Here is a 21557-nt window from a genome sequence, read left to right on the forward strand (position 1 = left end):
GTAAAGGGTTATTCCAGAAAATTATTATCTTATTAATTTATTAAAATTCATCATTTTTTGAACTGGCCCAAGTCGGGACCAGAAGAAATTATTATTTTAAAGAGTTTATTAATTTATCGAGTATTAATTTATGGAGGTTTTACTGTACGTCCACAGTAAGAGCAGTATTTACTCTGTTCTACCTTGTTATTATTCTTACAATAGGGTAGGGTGATTTTAAGATAGTTTATGCTCATACTATGTTAATAGAACACTAGAAATTCACTAGTTAATAGGGTTTTTGACCAACATAGTTTCACGGGGAATCATAGTTGCAAGTGATAAACCACCAACCATTATTACATTGAACTTATGCACTTTTTCTTTTTCATTTGTTTAAACTCGTGCCCTTCATTTCCTTGTCATTGGGGGGTTCATTATCATCCAAATAGTTTGAGTTATAAACAGGTCTTAATAGCCATAGATCTCTGGAGAATGTTATGTTTTCCCCTTATGGATATAATGCTTAATTAGATATGAAGGCGGACAGTAGGCTCGTTGGGATCGATACTGACTCTTCAGAAGAACGGAAAGGGGAAAAGAATGGGAGGAGGCAATGGGCAGAAGGCAGGATGGCTTGCGAGAGGAACTTGGAGAAGCAAAAAGCTGCTAAGGGTACTCTCTGCCTACTTCCTACACTTAACCCCCAAATTTAGCTTATTTTTCTTTTTGTTGGATGTACACTCAAATTATTTGAGTTTGATAGCTGATCGGATTATGTTATTTGACGGAAACAAGTCAGAATTCACATAATTTCTTTCTTTTATTGGCTAAAGATCTGTAAATCTATTTGAATATGTAGTTAATTCTGCTATTCTTCATCGAGATGTATCTCTTATCTGTCTTTTATTCACTCCAATATGATCCGATCTGTGTACAGGAAGTCAGCTTGAAACAAACAAGAAAGCTATGACTATCCAGGTATTGTTCTTGGCTTCGCTTCGCTTCCATTTTTTTTTTCTTTTTTGTATTCTCTTCAATCATATTCTGAAGCTATTATCAGCATAATTTTGGCTTCCAGTTTCGATTCTGCTATGTTTCGCTCACAACTAACTTGTTTTCTGGGTAAATTAGGCACTCAAGTTTATCCTTACTTTTTTTTTTTTTTTTTTTGTAGGAAAAGGAAAAGAAAACAAACGAACAAGAAGCCTACCCCGGCATCAGTCTAGGAAGGCTGACCCCAACCCTATCCTCAAGAAGAGTAGGTAAAAGAAAAGAGGGAGGAATAGAAAGGGTAGAAACATCTAACAACCCCCCATGCCCAGCAGGTGCCAAGCGATCCGCCACGCGGTTTTGCTCCCTATAAATATGGGAGAAACTAAGAGCCTCAAAGGCAGGACGAAGCCTCAAAATAGCCTTGATCAGATTCTGCCTATTAAGACAAAAGGCCTGGCTATCAGAAATCTTGTTGATTGCCTCCAAATTGTCAGACTCCACCGAAAGCCTCTTTACACCCATGCGAATGGCAAGTTTAATACCTGAAAGAATACCCTAGAGCTCCGCAGAGAAAGACGAGCCCATCCCCAAGTTATGGGTAAACCCAGCCAGCCAAGCGCCACCAGCATCTCGAAGAACACCTCCGGCAGCAATTCTGCCATTGCTAAGGCAGGAGCCATCCGTATTCAGCTTCACAACCCCTTCTCTAGGCTTACTCCAACCAACTAAATGGACCACTTTATCCGGGGAATGTCTCGCAAGGGTCTCCCCTTCAAAGCTCTTTATAATAACAGAGAGCTTTTTTGAGAAAAAGTCAAGTAAGTCAGGGATAAAGATAGACTTCTTAGCAAATAACTCTTCGTTCCTCCATTTCCAAATTTGGTGACAGATAATAGCGAATAGAATGTCACCGTGCTCCATGTTGGCCAATAACTTCCCACTGGCACCATCAGAGAACCAGTCAACTACAGAATAAGCCATGAAAGAAGGAAGAGTGTGGTGAGGAAGGATCCCTTCCCAAATCTTTCTACTATTAGGGCAATCCCTCAGAGCATGGCACAAGGTTTCCACATGACCTCTGCACCTACTACAGGCTCCTGACTCAGCCAAGTGCCTTCTGTGCCTGTCCGCATTAGTGAGCAGCCTGTCCTTGACTCCCAGCCACAGGAAACTTCTAATGCGATAAGGGATTTTAAGGGCCCAAATGGTTTTCCAAATCTCCAAGGGAGGATCATGTTGGTCCCTAGTAATTAGTTCCAAGGGGGGGTTAGGAACTAATATAACTTTTTTGCGTTTTGATTATGCTGACCTGAAGTTATTTTAGGAGTTAGTCAGCTCGGCTTTTGGTCAGCACGGCTGATTGTATAATAAGGCAGTTTTAGTACGATGCTGACTAAGACTGCTTTACTTGTGAGTTGGGAATTGACACTGTTGTGGTCAGCTTCCAGCGCAGCACTCAGATTTACTCAGTTTCAGTTTTAACAATTTATAAGCTGAGTAAATATAACTAACAATACATGCACATACATATATATATATATTGAGAGAGAGTTCAGAAGTTACTCAGCACGACTTATCCTGGTTCGGCCTCTCTGCCTACGTCCAGTCCCCAGTTTCTCCTGGGATTTTCAATCCAATACTGAGCTCTTTCAAGGTAGAGCACAAAACCCTTTACAAGGCAGTGAGTATGCAAGAGTACATCCTCTATTCGTCTACTCAACTCCTACTAAGCACTACAACCCAGTACTTAGATTTTTCTACCACTGAATGCGTACAACCAAGCACTCAGTACATACCTCTCAATATTACTATTGATTACACACTTGTTCTTTTTCAGGTAAAGAACACTTTAGATGATTACAGACAATCAATCTAGCATTTACACAAAGAATAGAAAAGTTGGTGTAAGATCTTTCTTGTTTTTGAGTGCTTTGAATATCTTTCTCTCTTGGATTTTTCTTTTTGTTGCTTCTGTAGTTGTATTTTATCCAAGAACCACCATTGTCCTTTTATAGATGAATTTCTGGTGATTGAAATCATTTGAGGTGATTTAGCCGTTAAGTCCAAAACGACTCTTTTAGCAGACATCTTCTGGTCATCTTCAGTCTGTTCCGCCATTTCCTTTCTCTGTTTGCTTCAGGCGTCAGATCTTTGTCTTCTTGCATCAGACTTGTCTTTTGTGTCAGTTGTCTTTTACCAATAATCCATAGACCCATGATTCTTGGAATTAGACTTCTATATTTTCGAGGTTTCAATTATTGGTGCAGAGGATCGGCAGATTTTGTCTTCTTGTCAACGAATCCTTCATTCTTATTCTGACTGTAACTTAGCTTCGTTCGTTTCTGTCGAATGTACAAGTTTCATGCTGAGGTATTTCTTAGTCAGCTCCGTTCTGTATGTTTTCTCAAGAAGGAGTCTTCTGCTTTGGTCAGCTTTGTTCGGGTGATTTAGAAGGAAGCTTATGATGCATGTTCTACTCTACTCAGCTTCTTTGTTCTCCCATGCTGAGTTCCATTTCACTCAGCTTTGGCTTTATGCTGACTTTTAACCTGTCTTACTTTATATATATATATATATATTTGCACTCAATATTGAACAAACTCATTAGTACAATTAAATCAAAGCATTTAAATTTAATTGCCTCTTAATCATGGATGATTTTGTCAAATCAAAATCTTGTGGAAAGGTGTTTCAACAAACTCCCCCATTTTGATGTTGGCAAAATACATAGTTATGGAACTCAGTTATAAGTTACCCCATGATTGATATTTTTGACATGACTCCCCCGTAAGATTTGCACATCTTGTCTTAATTCTGAATCGTTTACTCTTAAGATATTTTACTTTGTGGGAATGTAAGTCAGTTTTCAAAAATATGTTACTCAGTCTATTTCCTCATATATACTGAGTATGCCTTACTTCTTGTTTTTTCAATTTTAGTTTAATCAACTTATATTGAGAAGAATAGGACTTAGTATAGATAAAAAAGGATAAGCACATTTCTGAAAATTGCTATGCTAAGTTCTACACATCTAGTGGACTTTATCTACTTCTTCTTCTTTTGATCAGCTTTAGCTATTCCTTTGCCTTTATCTTTGCTCATTGAGGCATAATCTGCAGGCTGAGTTCTACTTGTCTCCCCCGTTTTTCCATCATCAGGTTTATACACAAATGTGTCAGTGCGAGCATGAGCGGAAAGATGAGTTGCGTAGCGCTGGAGTCTCGAAGTACTTTCACGCAGACCGTCAATGATAGGAACACTGTCACACTGGACACGTGGAGGAACCCGAAGGGAACTGCTGATCATGCTGAGCAGACATTCATGAGATTTGCTCAGCCAGGTGAGGGAACTTGTAAGTTGACCAAAGGATTGGTGATACATTTTAAGCAAGGCAGAGTCGTAGAATATGTGCTGGGCGTTATTGATTCTCATCTCCTTCATGATGGCCTTTGAAAAACTTAAGAGTTCGCTGTTGGAGACTGGGTCAACTTCCATTGGTGTTTTGTGAAGGTTGAGCAGACGAACAGCTTCACTCAGTTGATCGATGGTACATTGTGAGGAGGAAGATACTAAGTCACGTGTGTGGGTCAGCTCAGCATGAAGCTTGGTAAAGCAATCTTGAAGCTCAGCATTGGTGACTAACTCAGCATTGGTAGATGAACTGGACTTGGCTAATTCATGAGTGAGCTTGGTGAAGAGCCCTTGGAGGTCAGTAGAAGTAGCATGTCCTGAATTTATTTCAGATAAGTGTTGAACTTTACCTTCAAGGGAGTTCAAATAATTGACCATTGTAAGAACCAATTCAGACAGCTTTGTGATGTGATCTTGTCGTGGTTGCTGAGTTTGAATGGAGGTCATTATGCTGATCAGGTCCTTCAGCCCTTTTATTTCATTCAGAAGCTGAGTGACTGTGGGCAGTTGGGAAGATTCAGGATTGGAATTTGCAGTTTCAGCTTGAGTAGGGTTCAACTCTTGAAGCAGAGATTGAGCAGAGGCAATGATTCGTCTGCCTGACTCAGTAGCGTTCAAGTAGTCAAACTTGGTCGTGTTTGGGTCGGTGGATGGAATTTGCCCTGGTGGTGGAGGAGTTTGATGTTGGCCAGCTTGATTATCTTGATTGGGGACCGGACTCTGCGGCAAAGTGCTGGTAGGAACAGTGTTATCAACATGTGGAGATGGAGGTGGAGGCATGTTGATCTGTGGATCCTGAGCGGGTGAAATGGAGGCAGTTTCTGTTTCTCCTTCTTGAACAGTTGGATTTGGATTTTCAAAGGACTTGGCTTGTTCCTCATCCTGAGTAACAGAGGCTTGTTTTTCCTTTTGAGTGGACTCAGGAGCATTTGCAAAATAGGAGAATTGTAATTCAGACAGACCGAAGAGTTGTTCATGCGGGGTTGAGTCTGCAAGAAGATCAATGATCTGAGCTTTATGAGCTTTCTTTTTGAGTCGTTTGAGTTTCTGTTGCTTCGAAGGAGAGGGGTCAGCATCATTTCCCAGATCAGTGTCAGCTGTCTCCTCATGAGGCTCAGCATGATCCTCGACTTCCACATGTTCAGTTTCTTGCTCTATTCCTTCCTGAGGCTGCTCCATATCAGCATTTTCTTCATACTCAGCATGAGTCTCTTGCTCAGCAGCGGCTTCCTTGTCTTTTTCATGATCTTGGGTTGATACAACCCAATCTACGGGATCAGCTTCAACTGTTCTTATGGACTCAATTCTCTTCCTCTTCTTCAAAGGAGATTCAGGAGTTTCTTCTTCTTCTTCTTCATGCCTTTTCTTCTTCTCTGCTGACTCAGCTCCTTCTTTTGCTTTGTCAGTTTTGACCTTTTCTTTAGACATCAATCTTACCTTCCTTGGGACATCATGGATGTCTTTGGCACAGGTTTCACTGGCCTTTCTCTTCTTCATCTTCTTCTCTTTAGGTTGCTCAGCAGGAACTTCCACTTCTGTTTCAGGCTCATTTTCAGGCTCAACGTTTAACTCAGCATCATCATTAGCATCTTCTTCATATCCTTTCAGTGGTTGATTGTATGTTAATCCAATCAACAGAGCTGCTGTGATTTCAGTCCCTAAGGAGTCAGATTCTCCTATTGTTTCAACCTGTTTGTCTTCGATGATCTTGGTGACCAAGGAGCCCAGCCTGAGTTTCTTTGCGCTGCGTTGAAAGGCCCCCACTAAAAAGACGGGCATGTTGAGTGGAGTATAGGTCAACATGTGCCATATGAAGCACTGTTCGAAGTTGGAGGCAGATGAGGCTGAGGCGAGCTTAGGGAGGATGAAGTTGGTCAGTATATAGTGAGCCATCTTTTGATCTTGCCCCATACATGTGCTTGGTATCTCCCCTTTGTGATCCTTGGGCTTGCAGAATCCTTGGATTTTGTCAAGGGTTTCTTTGGGGACTTTCTCCTTTGTTGTTCTGAACTCTATGCCCTCGTTTGGCAGGTTTAGCAATGTAGCGAGGTAGGCAGGGGTTATGGTGATTTTCTGGCCTTTTATTGTGGTCTCCAGGTAGTCAGCATCATCCTCATCGACGCACAAGTTGGAGTAAAATTCTCTGACCAGTCTGGGATATACCTTTCCGGCGAGAGAGAAGAGGCCGGTCCATTTGTTTTGCTTAATCCATTCGCAGAAGGGTTTCTCAGAGGCGATGAAACTTTGAGAAAACCATCTGCACTTCAATACTTCCAGATTTCCAACCCTTTTGTGCACTTTGATCATATTCCTTTCGATTTGCTTTGAAGACCCAGCTATGTCAGCTTGAGTGGGTTTGCCAGATGTTTGGCCAGTCTGAGTGGTGAGGTTAGGGATTTCGTTCTTGCCGGAAGCCATTGTTATCGAGAGGGGTTTTTAAGATTTAGGGAGAAGGGGAAGATTTCGATTTCTGGCGATTTGTAAGCGTAAAAACAATGAATGGGGACTCTTTTCGCCATTTATAGACACATCAGTCATTAATGTACTGGCCGTTCTTATCTTGGGACTCTAATCGACAAGGATTCTGTCATTTATGACAGGTTCGGCGCATGGGTTTTCATCATTACTCGCATTTTCCTAGGTATGATTTGTTACACGTGTTATGGTGTATTGGTGCAAGTGGATATTTGCCCGGTTTGCCATAATTCGAACCGTTTGTTATTCTGAGTATTCAATTCTATGATGATGGATTTCCTATCTCTAAGTGACTCAGTATTCACAACATATGTATATTCACTCAGCATAGGATGATTCCTCAATATATCTATCTACTCAGCACAGAATCTTTTCTAGGCATTTGTATTAACTCAGCATAGACTATTAGGCTCAATATCTAGTAGTTGGTCAGCATGACAATTACTCAACATTTATTCAACTACTTTAGATTATTGAAGAGGATTAGACATACCAATGGCTTCCCTTAGTGTATTGAATTGTTCACGAGCCAAAGGTTTAGTGAAGATATCTGCAAGCTGTTCATTTGTTGGCACATAGGTCAGCTTGATCTCATCCTTTAGTACGTGATCTCTGATGAAGTGATGCCTTATGCTGACATGCTTCATCCTGCTGTGTTGGATAGGATTCTTTGATAGATCAATGGCACTCTTATTATCACATTTGATCTCTATTGTCTTCGTTGTTACTCCATAATCCTCGAGCTGTTGCTTTATCCATAGGACTTGAGCAACACAGCTTCCAGCAGCAACGTACTCAGCTTCAGTTGTAGACAGGGCAACTGATGCTTGCTTCTTGCTAAACCATGATACTAGACAACTTCCAAGAAAATGACATCCTCCTGATGTACTTTTGCGTTCTAGCTTGTCTCGTCCATAGTCAGCATCAGTGTATCCAATGAGTGTGAAGTCATTTGAGGCTGGATACCATAAACCTGCATCAACTGAGCTCTCTATAGAGTTTGCTATCAACTGACTTACTCTTTTCATCCTTGCATAGGACAGTATCAGTACCCATGGGGGTTGATATTTGTTTGCATTCTTCCATGCTGAACTTCTTTAACATTTCCTTAGCGTATCTAGACTGACTAATAAATATGCCATTCTTACCTTGCTTTATTTGAAGTCCAAGGAAGAAGCTGAGTTCACCTATCATAGACATTTCGAACTCAGTTTGCATCTGTTTGCTAAACTCTTGGCATAAAGATTCGTCAGTAGCACCAAATATTATATCATCCACATATATTTGTGCAAGTAAGGTATGTTTCCCCTTTTTCTTAATAAACAAGGTTGTGTCAGCTTTTCCTCTGACATAATTCCTGGTTAGTAGGAAGTTGGTCAACCTTTCATACCAAGCTCTTGGAGCTTGCTTCAGGCCATACAAGGCCTTTTTAAGTTTATAAACGTGGTTTGGAAATTTTGGATCTTCAAAACCGGGAGGTTGATTAACATAAACCTCTTCGTTTATAAAACCATTAAGGAATGCGCTTTTGACATCCATTTGATATAATTTAAAGTTCATGAAACTAGCATATGCACATAATATGCGTATTGCTTCCAACCTAGCAACAGGTGCAAACGTTTCACCATAGTCTATCCCTTCTTGCTGACTATAGCCTTGAGCTACTAGTCGAGCTTTGTTCCTAATTACATTTCCATGTTCATCTAGTTTGTTTCTAAAAACCCACTTAGTTCCTATGGATTTTTGATTCCTAGGTTTCGGTACTAAATCCCATACCTCATTTCTTGTGAATTGATCAAGCTCTTCCTGCATAGCGTTGATCCAATACTCATCATGCTCAGCATCAGCAAAATTCTTTGGTTCATGAATTGATACGAAGGCAACGTTGCAAAGAAATTTTCTAAGCTGATCTCTAGTCATTACTTTGTTATTTGCATCGTCAAGGATGGACTTCTCTGAATGTCCTCTTGGAATTTTTATCTCCTTGGGTAGTGTTGAGTTGTTTGGAACAAGTGTTTCTACAATCTCTGCAGGGACAGATTGGTCAGCAAAGGTAATTTCAGTTTCAATTTTACCTTGGCTCAATCCTTGAACTGATGGCTCAGTATACACATTTTGATCAGCAGACACTGAGTTGGGTTCTTCCTCTGTATGTTGAGTTATTCTTCCTGCAGGGTCAGTTTCATCGAAATCTACATGGACTGACTCTTCCACAACTTGGGTTCTTTTATTATAAATTCTATATGCTTTACTGTTTGTTGAGTATCCTAGAAAGATCGCTTCGTCAGCTTTGGCATCAAATTTTGCCAGATTATCTTTGGTGTTGAGTATGAAACACTTACACCCAAAGGCACGAAAGTATCCAATATTGGGCTTTCGTCCTTTCCAAAGTTCATAAGGGGTTTTCTTTAGTATAGGTCTTACTAATGCTCTATTTAATATATAGCAGGCTGTATTGACTGCTTCTCCCCAAAAGTACTTTGGAAGCCTGTTTTCACTCAGCATTGTTCTAGCAATTTCTACTATTGTCCTATTCTTCCTTTCAACCACTCCATTCTGTTGAGGAGTTCTAGGTGCAGAGAAATTGTGGTCAATGCCATTGGTTTCACAGAATTCATCAAACAATTGGTTTTTGAATTCTCCACCATTGTCACTTCTAATGTGAGCTACTCTTAGGTCTTTTTCATTTTCAACCTTTTTGACTAATGTGGTAAATACTTCAAATGTCTCATCCTTGCTACTTAGCAGGATAACCCAAGTGTACCTAGAGAAATCATCTACAATAACTAAGGAAAATTTCTTACCTCCCAAGCTGAGTGGCTGGATAGGTCCGAAAAGATCCAAATGTAGTAATTCCAATGGTCTTTTGGTTGAGACAACCTTTTTGCTATGGAATGATTTTTTGATTTGTTTGCCTTGCTGATAAGCATTGCAGAGTTGATCTTTCTCATACTTTAATTTTGGTAATCCCTCAACTAATTGCTTTCTAGCTATTTTGGCAAGAAGGTCCATGCTGACATGCCCAAGTCTCCTATGTCATAGCCAGGAGTTATCCTCTTTTGATACTAAGCATATACTCTTTGAAAATTCCTTTTCCAAGTTTAACATGTAAACATTTTCTACACGAGGGGCTGTTAAAATCAAATCATTTGTTTTTCCCTCGAGTATTTGGCACTTAGTATCATCAAATATAACCTTCCTTCCACTCTTGCAAAGCTGAGCTACGCTTAGAAGATTATACTTGAGACCTTTAACTAAGGAGACTGACTCAATTTTAGGGTTACCTCCGACAGTTCCTGAGCCGACTATCTTGCCCTTTTTGTTGTCTCCAAAGCTTACACTACCTCCTCGTTTAGGCTCTAGTGTGATGAACTGAGTTTCATCACCTGTCATGTGCCTTGAGCATGCGCTGTCTATATACCAAAGTTTTGATTTCTCCACGCATGTCAAGCTTACCTGCATTTTAGACTATTCATTTTTAGGTACCCAATCCTTTTTGGGTCCTTTCATGTTAGTGTAAACAGGTGCAAAATCATATTTTAACTTGTGACGACACACATTTGTGGTATGACCATTTTTTCCACAAAAGCCACACATGGTTACCTTTTGAGGGTGATATTGAGTGTGGTCAGCATTGTTATGCTGAGCATGCCAGCATATTTTAGTTGTGTGACCTTTCTTACCACAGAGGTCGCATTTGACAGTTTTATTATGCCAGCACACAGCTTTTGTGTGTCCTCTCTTCCCACAACAGCTACACTGGGTAAACTGTTTATGCTGACCAGTACCAGAGTACTCAGCATGGGATTTATTCTTAGTTGACCTGTTTATTTGGTTTTGTAGGATTGTCACATCCTTTCTAAGTTTCCTAGACTCAGTTTGAACCTCCACGACAGACTTATGTAAGATTTGCATATTTGTATGTAAGTCTGAGTTGTCCTGGAGGAGATATCGGAGATCACTTAGTTTGACCTCCTCAATCTCGTCACATCGCCTGCTGAGTGCCTTACTTCTTTTGTTACACTTTTTAATTAGTGTATATAAGTCACTCAGAGCATTTATCATTTCATTTCTAAGCAGGAATAGGGATGTTACCTCATTGTTGTTTTCTTCCTGCTCAGAATCTTCAGATAGGTTGATTTGCTCAGACTGAGATCGGTCAGCTCCATCGTCTGCCATGAAACATATGTTGGCTGTTTCGTTTTGCTCAGCTTCGGTTGATGTTGACTCATCGCTGTCACTCCAAGTGGCCATCATTGCCTTTTTGCTTCCATTCTTGTCTTTCTTCAGACTGGGACAGCTTGACTTAATATGCCCAGTTTGATGGCATTCATAACATGTAACAGGCTTGGAGCTATCCTTTTTGTATCTGGTGTCACTAGACTCAGCTTTGTATCTGTCTCCTCTCTTGTATGGCCGCTTACCATTTCTTTCATTTCTTCTGAATAGCTTTTTCATTTTTCTAGTAAACATGGCCATTTTCTCATCATCAGTTGATTCTCCTTCAGTGGAGTCAGCTTTCATCACTAGTGATTTTTGTTTCTTATCCTCAGATTTTTCTTTAGCTTCAAAGCTTTTCATTGAAATTTCATGAGTCAGCAAGGATCCGATTAGCTCATCATATTTATATGTGGTCAGGTCCTGAGCTTCTTCTACGGCTGTTTTCTTTGCTTGCCAGCTTTTAGGAAGACTTCGTAAGATCTTCTTCACTTGCTCTTCTTCAGTGAAGATCTTGCCGAGTCTTTTAAGCTCATTTATTATGTTAGTGAACCTGGCATTCATTGCTGAGATGTCCTCATTGTCGGTCATTTCAAACAGCTCATACAGTCGCATGTGTTGGTTTACTTTTGACTCCTTGACCTTGTTGGTGCCTTCATAAGTTATTTCAAGCTTTTTCCAGATCTCCTGTGCTGACTCACAACCTGAAATCTTATTGTATTCTGCAGCATCTAAAGCACAGTGAAGCATATTTATAGCCGAAGCATTATTTTGTAATTTTCTGAGGTCTTCCTCTGTCCACTCAGTTTCACTCTTGATAACTTTCTCGTTATCAACAGTTTTATAAGGTATATGTGGACCTTGAACTATTGCAAGCCATGCACTCATATTTGTAGCTTGAATAAAGTTCTTCATCCTATTCTTCCAGAATGTATAATTAGATCCAAAGAATAGGGGAGGTCGAGTGAATGATAACCCCTCAGGGAGTATCTGTGTTGTTTGATTTCCTGGAAGGAAACGAGTGCTATTTTCAGCCATTTAGGGATCAGCTCAAGATTGTTAGATCTTTGAATAGTGAGCTTTTGGCTCTGATACCACTTGTTGGTCCCTAGTAATTAGTTCCAAGGGGGGGTTAGGAACTAATATAACTTTTTTGCGTTTTGATTATGCTGACCTGAAGTTATTTTAGGAGTTAGTCAGCTCAGCTTTTGGTCAGCACGGCTGATTGTATAATAAGGCAGTTTTAGTACGATGCTGACTAAGACTGCTTTACTTGTGAGTTGGGAATTGACACTGTTGTGGTCAGCTTCCAGCTCAGCACTCAGATTTACTCAGTTTCAGTTTTAACAATTTATAAGCTGAGTAAATATAACTAACAATACATGCACATACATATATATATATATTGAGAGAGAGTTCAGAAGTTACTCAGCACGACTTATCCTGGTTCGGCCTCTCTGCCTACGTCCAGTCCCCAGTTCCTCTTGGGATTTTCAATCCAATACTGAGCTCTTTCAAGGTAGAGCACAAAACCCTTTACAAGGCAGTGAGTATGCAAGAGTACATCCTCTATTCGTCTACTCAACTCCTACTAAGCACTACAACCCAGTACTTAGATTTTTCTACCACTGAATGCGTACAACCAAACACTCAGTACATACCTCTCAATATTACTATTGATTACACACTTGTTCTTTTTCAGGTAAAGAACACTTTAGATGATTACAGACAATCAATCTAGCATTTACACAAAGAATAGAAAAGTTGGTGTAAGATCTTTCTTGTTTTTGAGTGCTTTGAATATCTTTCTCTCTTGGATTTTTCTTTTTGTTGCTTCTGTAGTTGTATTTTATCCAAGAACCACCATTGTCCTTTTATAGATGAATTTCTGGTGATTGAAATCATTTGAGGTGATTTAGCCGTTAAGTCCAAAACGACTCTTTTAGCAGACATCTTCTGGTCATCTTCAGTCTGTTCCGCCATTTCCTTTCTCTGTTTGCTTCAGGCGTCAGATCTTTGTCTTCTTGCATCAGACTTGTCTTTTGTGTCAGTTGTCTTTTACCAATAATCCATAGACCCATGATTCTTGGAATTAGACTTCTATATTTTCGAGGTTTCAATTATTGGTGCAGAGGATCGGCAGATTTTGTCTTCTTGTCAACGAATCCTTCATTCTTATTCTGACTGTAACTCAGCTTCGTTCGTTTCTGTCGAATGTACAAGTTTCATGCTGAGGTATTTCTTAGTCAGCTCCGTTCTGTATGTTTTCTCAAGAAGGAGTCTTCTGCTTTGGTCAGCTTTGTTCGGGTGATTTAGAAGGAAGCTTATGATGCATGTTCTACTCTACTCAGCTTCTTTGTTCTCCCATGCTGAGTTCCATTTCACTCAGCTTTGGCTTTATGCTGACTTTTAACCTGTCTTACTTTATATATATATATATATATTTGCACTCAATATTGAACAAACTCATTAGTACAATTAAATCAAAGCATTTAAATTTAATTGCCTCTTAATCATGGATGATTTTGTCAAATCAAAATCTTGTGGAAAGGTGTTTCAACAGATCAGCCCTATTAGGGGAAAAAGCTTCATAGGCCGATTTACAAGAATACATGCCATTATTAGTCAAGGCCCAGCAGTGTCTGTCTTTATCCTCCTCCTGATTGCTAATCTTAACACCTCTAATCTTAAGGAGGATCTCCAGGCTAAGGAAGGATTCGAACTTAGACCAGATCCAGTCTCCCTCTGAGTCCACCACATCAGCAACTTTCCAGGGACGGATATCATTAGGCGGAGGGGAGCTACAAACTTCAATCAGCGGTTTATCACCAATCCAGGTGTCATCCCAAAAACTAATGGATTTACCATTACCCACCTCCAGGCCAATCCCCGTACAAAACTCAGCAAAAACTGCGCTAAGCCCTTTCCAGAGGAAGGAGCAGCTAACAACCCTCTCCTTTGGGCCACCAAAAACTCTATCTTTCCGATACTTGCCGCACAGAAGACGAACCCAAAGAGATGAGGGGCTTTGCCACATTCTCCAAAGAAGCTTCATCAAAAGGACTTTATTGTTGTCCTTAGCTTGCCTTATACCCAGACCCCCCCTGCTTTTAGGCTGGCAGGCTTCCTTCCAAGGGACCAGGTGAACCTTCCTCCCCTCACCAGACTCACCCCAAAGGAAACGCCGATTAATCTTATCAAGATCGTTAAGGACCGGCTCAGGGAGTTTACATGCTTGCATGATGTTATTCGGAGCCGCGCAGTTGACAGATTGGATTAAGGTAAGGCGACCTGCAAGGGAAAGAGACATAGCCTTCCAGCTAGCACACAAATTATTAGTTTTATCCAGAATGTCTTTAAAGGAGGCTTTGGAGACTCTGTCACTGTGAAGAGGGACCCCAAGATACTTCCCCAACAATTGAGTCAGGGGGATACCAGAGAGCTCACTAAGTCTTCTGCATAAGCCGTTGTCCATGTTCTTAGAACAAAGCATACGGGACTTTTGGATGTTAATCTTCTGGCCAGAAGCATCACAAAAGCAATTAAGGATATCCATCACCACCTTGATTTGCTCCACATTACCCTCCACGAAAAGCATCACATCATCAGCAAAGAACAAATGGGTAATAGGGGGGCAATGTCTGCTGATGGAAACAGGGTGGAGAGTCCCCTTGCTCACCGCCTTTTGGATCAGGTGAGACAGTCTTTCCATTGCAATAACAAAAAGGAAATGGCTCATAGGATCCCCTTGACGAATACCCCTGGAGGGGGAGAACTCATCTGACATGTCCCCATTAATCATAACCTGGAACACAGGAGAAGAGATGCATTTCTCAATCAGATTCCTCCAGTTTTCCGGGATACCAGCTTTGGCTAAACTGTCCAGAAGAAAGCTCCAGTTAAGTCTATCATAGGCTTTCTCCAGATCCAGTTTAAGAGCCACAATCCCTTTCTTACCTTTTTTAATTTTCATGGAATGGACAACCTCTTGGGCGATAACAACGTTATCCATCATCTGTCTACCAGGAACAAAGCTCCCTTGATTCTGGCTAATAATATCCGGCAGGATCTTCCGGATTCTATTAGCCATAATCTTGGTGATAGCTTTGTACAAAACATTACAAAGGCTGATAGGTCTCATCTGAAGAAAGGAAGAGGGCTTATCAACCTTAGGAATCAGAACAAGGAGGGTCTTATTAACCAACCTGATATCGTTAGAACCACCAAAAACACCTAACACAAAGCTGTAAATGCCCTCTTTCACAGTATCCCAGTGTTTATGATAGAAGCTAGCGGGGATACCATCAATCCCAGGAGCCTTAGTGGAACCAATGCTGGAGAAGGCCAGATCAATTTCCTTGAGGTCAATAGGATGGAAAGCATCCTTAATAGCATCCTCCCCTAACCGAGGAAAAGAAGTATCAGAGTAGGCACTCTCCAAGTACACCGCTTCTTCTCTGAACAGGTCCTTGTAGAAATCAAGGGCAAGACGCCGAATATCCTCCTCCTCAAAAATCCAAACACCATTGGCGTCCTTGATAGCGTCGATTCTATTCCTCTGTCTTCTAATGATCGTGGAGAGGTGGAAAAACCTGGTGTTTCGGTCCCCGTCTTGAATCCAAGTCTTCCTAGACTTCTGGAACCAAAGGAGCTCTTCCTGTCTAAGCACTGCTTCCAACTCGTTCTGGAGAGATCTAAGCTGACCATTCAGGCTATGGTCGAAGCGGACCTCTAAGCAACGTTGGATGCCTTCCATCCTTCTCAAAAGCTTGTTTTTCCTTCTGATAATGTGGCCAAATATGTTTTTATTCCATCCAGCCACATTCCTCCTGAACTCCTCAGCAGCGAGAATGACATTAGAGTGAGGATGCCAATTGTTTTTAACAAAATTCTTAAACTCGGGATGAGAATCCCAAGCCACAAGATACCTAAAAGGTCTGTTACCTTTCAGCCGGTTACCTTTGACCATCCTAATAAGGATAGGGCAATGGTCAGAGTGACGGAAAGGAAGATTAAGCACATTGACCTCAGGAAACCTACAGATAGCAGTAACATTAGCATACACCTTATCCAACCGAACAAACACACTATTCCTCTTCCAGGTAAACCTGTGCCCGGCAGCTCCCAGGTCCAACAGACCACAAAGATCCATACTATGTTTATGGTTGAGACACCGGTTAATGTAATGATTACCCCCGCCTCTCTGATCCCTCAAAGTGGCAATGTCATTAAAATCCCCGACAACCAACCACGCCTCCACCATATTAGAACTAATAGAATGAAGAATCTCCCACAGCCTTCTTCGGTTAGTCAAAACAGGATCGGCATAAACAAAGGTAACAAAGAACGGTTTATTACCAGGGAAACACACCTTACTATGGATGAATTGACTGTCCATAGTAACAATATCAATATTGACTCGACCTGGCTTCCAAAAGAGCCAAATCCCCCCAGCCCGGCCCGTAGCCTCCGATCTGACACAATTCCAACTCTTAAACTTTCTAACCACCTCATCTTCTTTAGAACCGCTAACCTTGGTCTCCAGAAGAACAAAGCAAGATGGGTTAAATTGCTTAATGAGGTCATTAACATGGATGCGGGTTGCCTTGCTCGCCGCACCTCTAACATTCCAAACAAAGAAGTCCATCAGAAGGGAAAACTACTGACACAAGCCCATACCATAGATCAGGTATTTATTCGGGGCTCCGGAGAGCCTAGAGGAGGTACCAGAAGGTCCCCTTTTGTCAGAACGAGCCAAAGGATTCAGGATACTTTTTTGTTTACTCTTAGGCTTTTTTAAATTAGGTTTAATAATCCCCATAGAATTCCCCACCCCAGGATTTCCACTAAGAGAAGGAATACTAACCTCATTTGACTCCTTCATCCTTCGGGATGCCAGATCCAGGGAACCCCCTTGATCTTTATTCACACTGGTCATCCTTCTGCTTGTTGTGCCAGCAACCTAGGGGTTCTTATTAGCAACAGCATTAGAATCGAAAAGCGGGTTAATAGAATCACCCAGGATAGAAGCAGGCTCAGCCAGTTCCAGGCCTGGCCTGCTTAACTCCATCTGCTCGATAGTAGAGTCTGGATCCTGCCCAACCTCAAGAGACAGGACACCAAATCTCGACCCTGACCCGGAAGATGACACACCCTTAGCATCCTTCTTAATATCAGGGGGCCTGACCTTAATTTCAGGATTAATCTTCAAAGACTGCACCTCCTTATTGATATCAGAATAATGATCCCTGGAAGCAACAACATGAGGCCTCCGTTTGACTGATCTTTTGGCCAGCATCCAAGGACCAAAGTTCTCCCCATCCCTTAGACTAGCCTCAGCTCTTCCTATAATAGGCACTGGCACCTCTTCCACTTCCTTCCTTCTCTTGGGACAACCCTCAACAGTATGACCAAACATACCACATTCAAAGCAAATATTGTGAATCCCTTCATATTCAATATGAAACACTTTATTTTTAATACTGAATTTGGAGAAAAGAGGTTTGGCAAGATCAATGTCTATACAAACCCTGGCGAACTTACCCCTCGCTGCCTCAATAGTAGTTTTATCAACATGGTGGACTTTCCCAACCAGACCACCAATTTTATTTAGGAATCTTTCGTTATAGAGTTCAATAGGAAGACCTGGGAATCTCACCCAAGTGAGGATCCGGTTCACAGAACAATCATAAGGGTCAAAATTTGGGACCCAAGGTCTCAACGCCAACACATGATTGGAAATAATGTAAGGACCCCTATTGACAACTTTGTTAAAATCCTCAGCCCTAGTAAATTTGATGACATAATAGTCATTTTCCAGGTCCGTAATGGTAACCTTCCCTTTATTAGCCCATTGAGCTTGGATCCTCTGAGCAAAATATTTAAAGCTTATTCTTTTTCCAAGAACAGTAACAATTAAGGATAATTTCCATTTTGATCTAAAGAACCGTTTGTCATCAGAAATAAGACGGATCGCCGGGCACAAAGGGTCATCCTGCACCCCATCCTCCTCCACATCAGAGTCCGACCAGTCCTCCTCAGAACTATCCTCGCTACTGTCAACTTCCATCGTGGGATCCTCCTCATTCACCCCCAATACCTTATCTCTCCAAGAAGAACTCCCGTGACAGTTCACCAAAGTGGAATTAACAACAGAATTCACCGGATTTCCAATTTTTGGGATAGCATTAGACAAGGAATTGTTATTGTCCCTAATCCCCTCACCTTCTCCATGGCTAGGAATGTCAACATTTAATAAAGCCGAATTAGATGCAAAACCCCCAGCTGAAATAGTTTTTAGAGCTTCTCGCGCGGCACACGCGGCTTGAGCAAAAAACGCAGCCTGTGTGAACTGCACAACAAGCGTGGCTTGCGTAGCCAGCTCGGCCTTCGCGGCCCGCGTAACCTGCACCGCCAGCGCTTCCTGTGACACAGGCAAGGCCTGCGAGTCAAGGCCTAGAGGCTGCACCTCCCTCATAAAATTATCGGAGCCCCCAACCTGCACCCCCGCAGCGAAAGCCGACGCACCACCACTCCCAATGTCTGCCTGGCCTCCTCCCCCTGGACCGAATGCAGAAGCACAGACGTTCCTCTCCCGGCCCCGATCCGCCCCAACCTCCCTTCCGCCACTCACTTTCTCCGCCGGATCCGGCACAATACCCCCTTCCCGATCCCGATCCGGCTGATCGCGCTTCCTGGATCTTTCCCTCACACGTTCACCACTCCCTCGCCTGACCCGCGGCGAAACCACGGATCTCCCTACCCCATCCGCCGATCTCTCCTCACCATCCTCCCCCAGCCCGACCGACCCTGGATCCAAGTCCAGCCCTCTCTCCGCCGTCCGATCCACCCAACCTTGCTCCGAACGGCCGCCCGCACCACCTCTACCCATCAACGTCGACCTCCCTTCGCCAGTCGCCCTCGGTTTCGCCATATCGCTCAAGTTTATCCTTACTAATCTTACTAACACCATGATCACTCAAACAACGTTTTACCATTCTTTTACTAATATAAAAGTTGCTTAACCTTTTAGCATTTGTATAATGGTTAATCCTCCATTGTAGAGTTGATAAAGTTATAATCTATGTAACTTTAGTTCTTGAATTTTTTGGTTTTAAAGGTCATTTAGGTCTTCTTTGATTAAGAGAGAAAATTCTTGTTAGATAGAAATATCCAAAAATGTTAATTTGAAAGATAAAACACAATTAGATGTGAAATACAAACCGTTTTAAACAATTTTAATTGTTGGACTTTTCTATTGAGTCATTTTGAGATCCTTTATTTTCATAAGAGAAAGGACTTTTATATTACTAAAACTAAATTTCTAGTTATCATCATGTTAGTAAGGCATAAAAGTAAATTTCTAGTTATCATCATGTTAGTAAGGCTAAAATTAGGGCTAATTACAAATCTAGCCCAATTAAAAGGGTCCATTTACATATCTAACCCACTTTGCTTCAATATCACCAAATTAGACACTTTCATCCACTTTGGACAAGAATACCCTTATTTCAATTCATCTTCTTTCTCAGATTCTGAACGTCTTTCTCGTCATCTCAAACGGGCGAAAAGACGGTGGTTTATAGAGAGAAGAGATTTTGTTTCGTTCAACCTTTGAAGAACTAGTGTCTGCGGAAGAGGATTAGGAAGGAAATCTTAAAAAATAAGAAAGAAAAAAAATCTAACAATTGAACTGCTGTGATGTCGCATTTGATGAATTCGTCACAAATGCGACAAGATTTGTCGCATGTGCGATAACGGTTGTCGCATTTGCGACGCAATGCGACAGCAAGTTGTCGCATTTGCGACGAAATGCGACAGCTGTTGTTGCATTTGCGACGAAATGCGACAACAGTTGTCATATTTGCGACAAAATGCGACAGCGATTGTTGCATTAGTGAAGTGGTGTCGCATTTGTGACGGAATGCGACAAGTTCGTCATAAATGCGACAACAATGGAGGAAATTGACGGAAAATGGTGGAAAATAGAGGAAATTGAAACAATACCATTACAGATGAAGAAAGAGGCAAGACTAGCAAGAAAAACATGTATATAAGCTAAAAACATACCATTTCTACGAGAAATTGAACATAATACTTCAATAATCACTAACGATTGGTATCAGAAATTGAAGAACATGAACCGAAGAAGAAGAAGAAGAAGAGAAGAAGAAGAAGAAGAAGAAGAAGAAGAAGAAGAAGAAGAAGAAGAAGAAGAAGAATCGAACGAAGAAGAAGATTCGATCGAAGAAGAAAGAAGAAGAAGAATCGATAGAAGAAGAAGAATGGATCAAATAGAAATATGGGTATTCTTGTCCAAAGTGGATGAAAGTGTCTAATTTGGTGATATTGAAGCAAAGTGGGTTAGATATGTAAATGCACCCTTTTAATTGGGCTAGATTTGTAATTAGCCCCTAAAATTAAGTGGTTATGAGTGTAATTTATCGAAACAAGTATAAAGTAAAGAGAGTAAGTGAAGGGAAATTCATATTTATTGTGCCTATTGGTCTGAAAGGTTTTTAATTACATGTATGGGTTTTGGTTTTTAGTGTATGAATTGGGAATTTTGTGATGGGTGCAGTGCAAAGTGTGTATGCAAACATTCATATGCACCACTACAGAGGTGAAGTGCAGAGAGCATGCGGAAGCAAAACACCCAAAATCCGACGTGTTGACATGTTTCCCCCACCTCAAAAAATGAAATAGCTAGCTAGCAGTGGTGTGGAGTATCTGTCCAATGGGTTCCTGGCCTGTTATATGTGTTGTGGGATGTGTTCATATCAATTTCCCTTTCTTATATTACTAATATAAAGATTCCTGGTCTGAATCAGGATATATGTGCGAACCTTTTGAGTTACTTTAGCATTATTTGCAGATGGGATTTCTTTTTATCGTTTTGTCTTGCTCTTTAAATTAGCCAAATCTGATAATCATTCGCAACTTATCATTCCTTACAGAGAGTTATAGTTCTTCTCATCATCACATGATTGAAGTCTGAAATTGTGTGTTTTTCAGCAGTTGATTTTTCTCGAATGTACTTCCTTCTTGGTGCTATAGTATTAATAATATACAGTGTAGTGAAAATAATTATATGCTTATGGTGGCAGTAGGTAGCTGGTGTTTTCGATCAGAGTAGCTGCAGGTGATGTTATTATATGTTCATTTGATTTTTACATTCTTAAATTGCATATGATATTGTTGCGCTCGCTTTGGTCTTGGCAATGTATTACTATTTGAATTGCTTTTCCCTTATGATTGGAATTTCACTTGCAACATTTTTATCATGCCAGTACTGGATGAGTACTATGTTTAATACTCAAACTATAGGATTTGTTAACGGAACGACAGCCGGATGGGTGGAGGTGCAACTCAGCTGATAAGGCCATTTGTGTATGACTTGATTCAGAGAGCTGGTGCTACTCCTTTTACTGCTTGGAGGATTGCTTTTTTCATCCCTGGTTCTCTTCATGTCATAATGG

The 21557-nt window shown here is 41.1% G+C and overlaps 1 pseudogene; it reads left to right on the top strand.

Annotated features, from left to right (window-relative positions):
* The first annotated feature begins 582 nt into the window (after positions 1-582).
* LOC136231169 (uncharacterized protein At2g23090-like) lies at positions 583-20823 on the top strand (annotated as a pseudogene).
* Positions 20824-21557: the final 734 nt, after the last annotated feature.

The sequence above is a fragment of the Euphorbia lathyris genome, chromosome 5 (genome assembly GCF_963576675.1).
Source record: "Euphorbia lathyris chromosome 5, ddEupLath1.1, whole genome shotgun sequence".
NCBI classification, from domain to species: domain Eukaryota; kingdom Viridiplantae; phylum Streptophyta; class Magnoliopsida; order Malpighiales; family Euphorbiaceae; genus Euphorbia; species Euphorbia lathyris.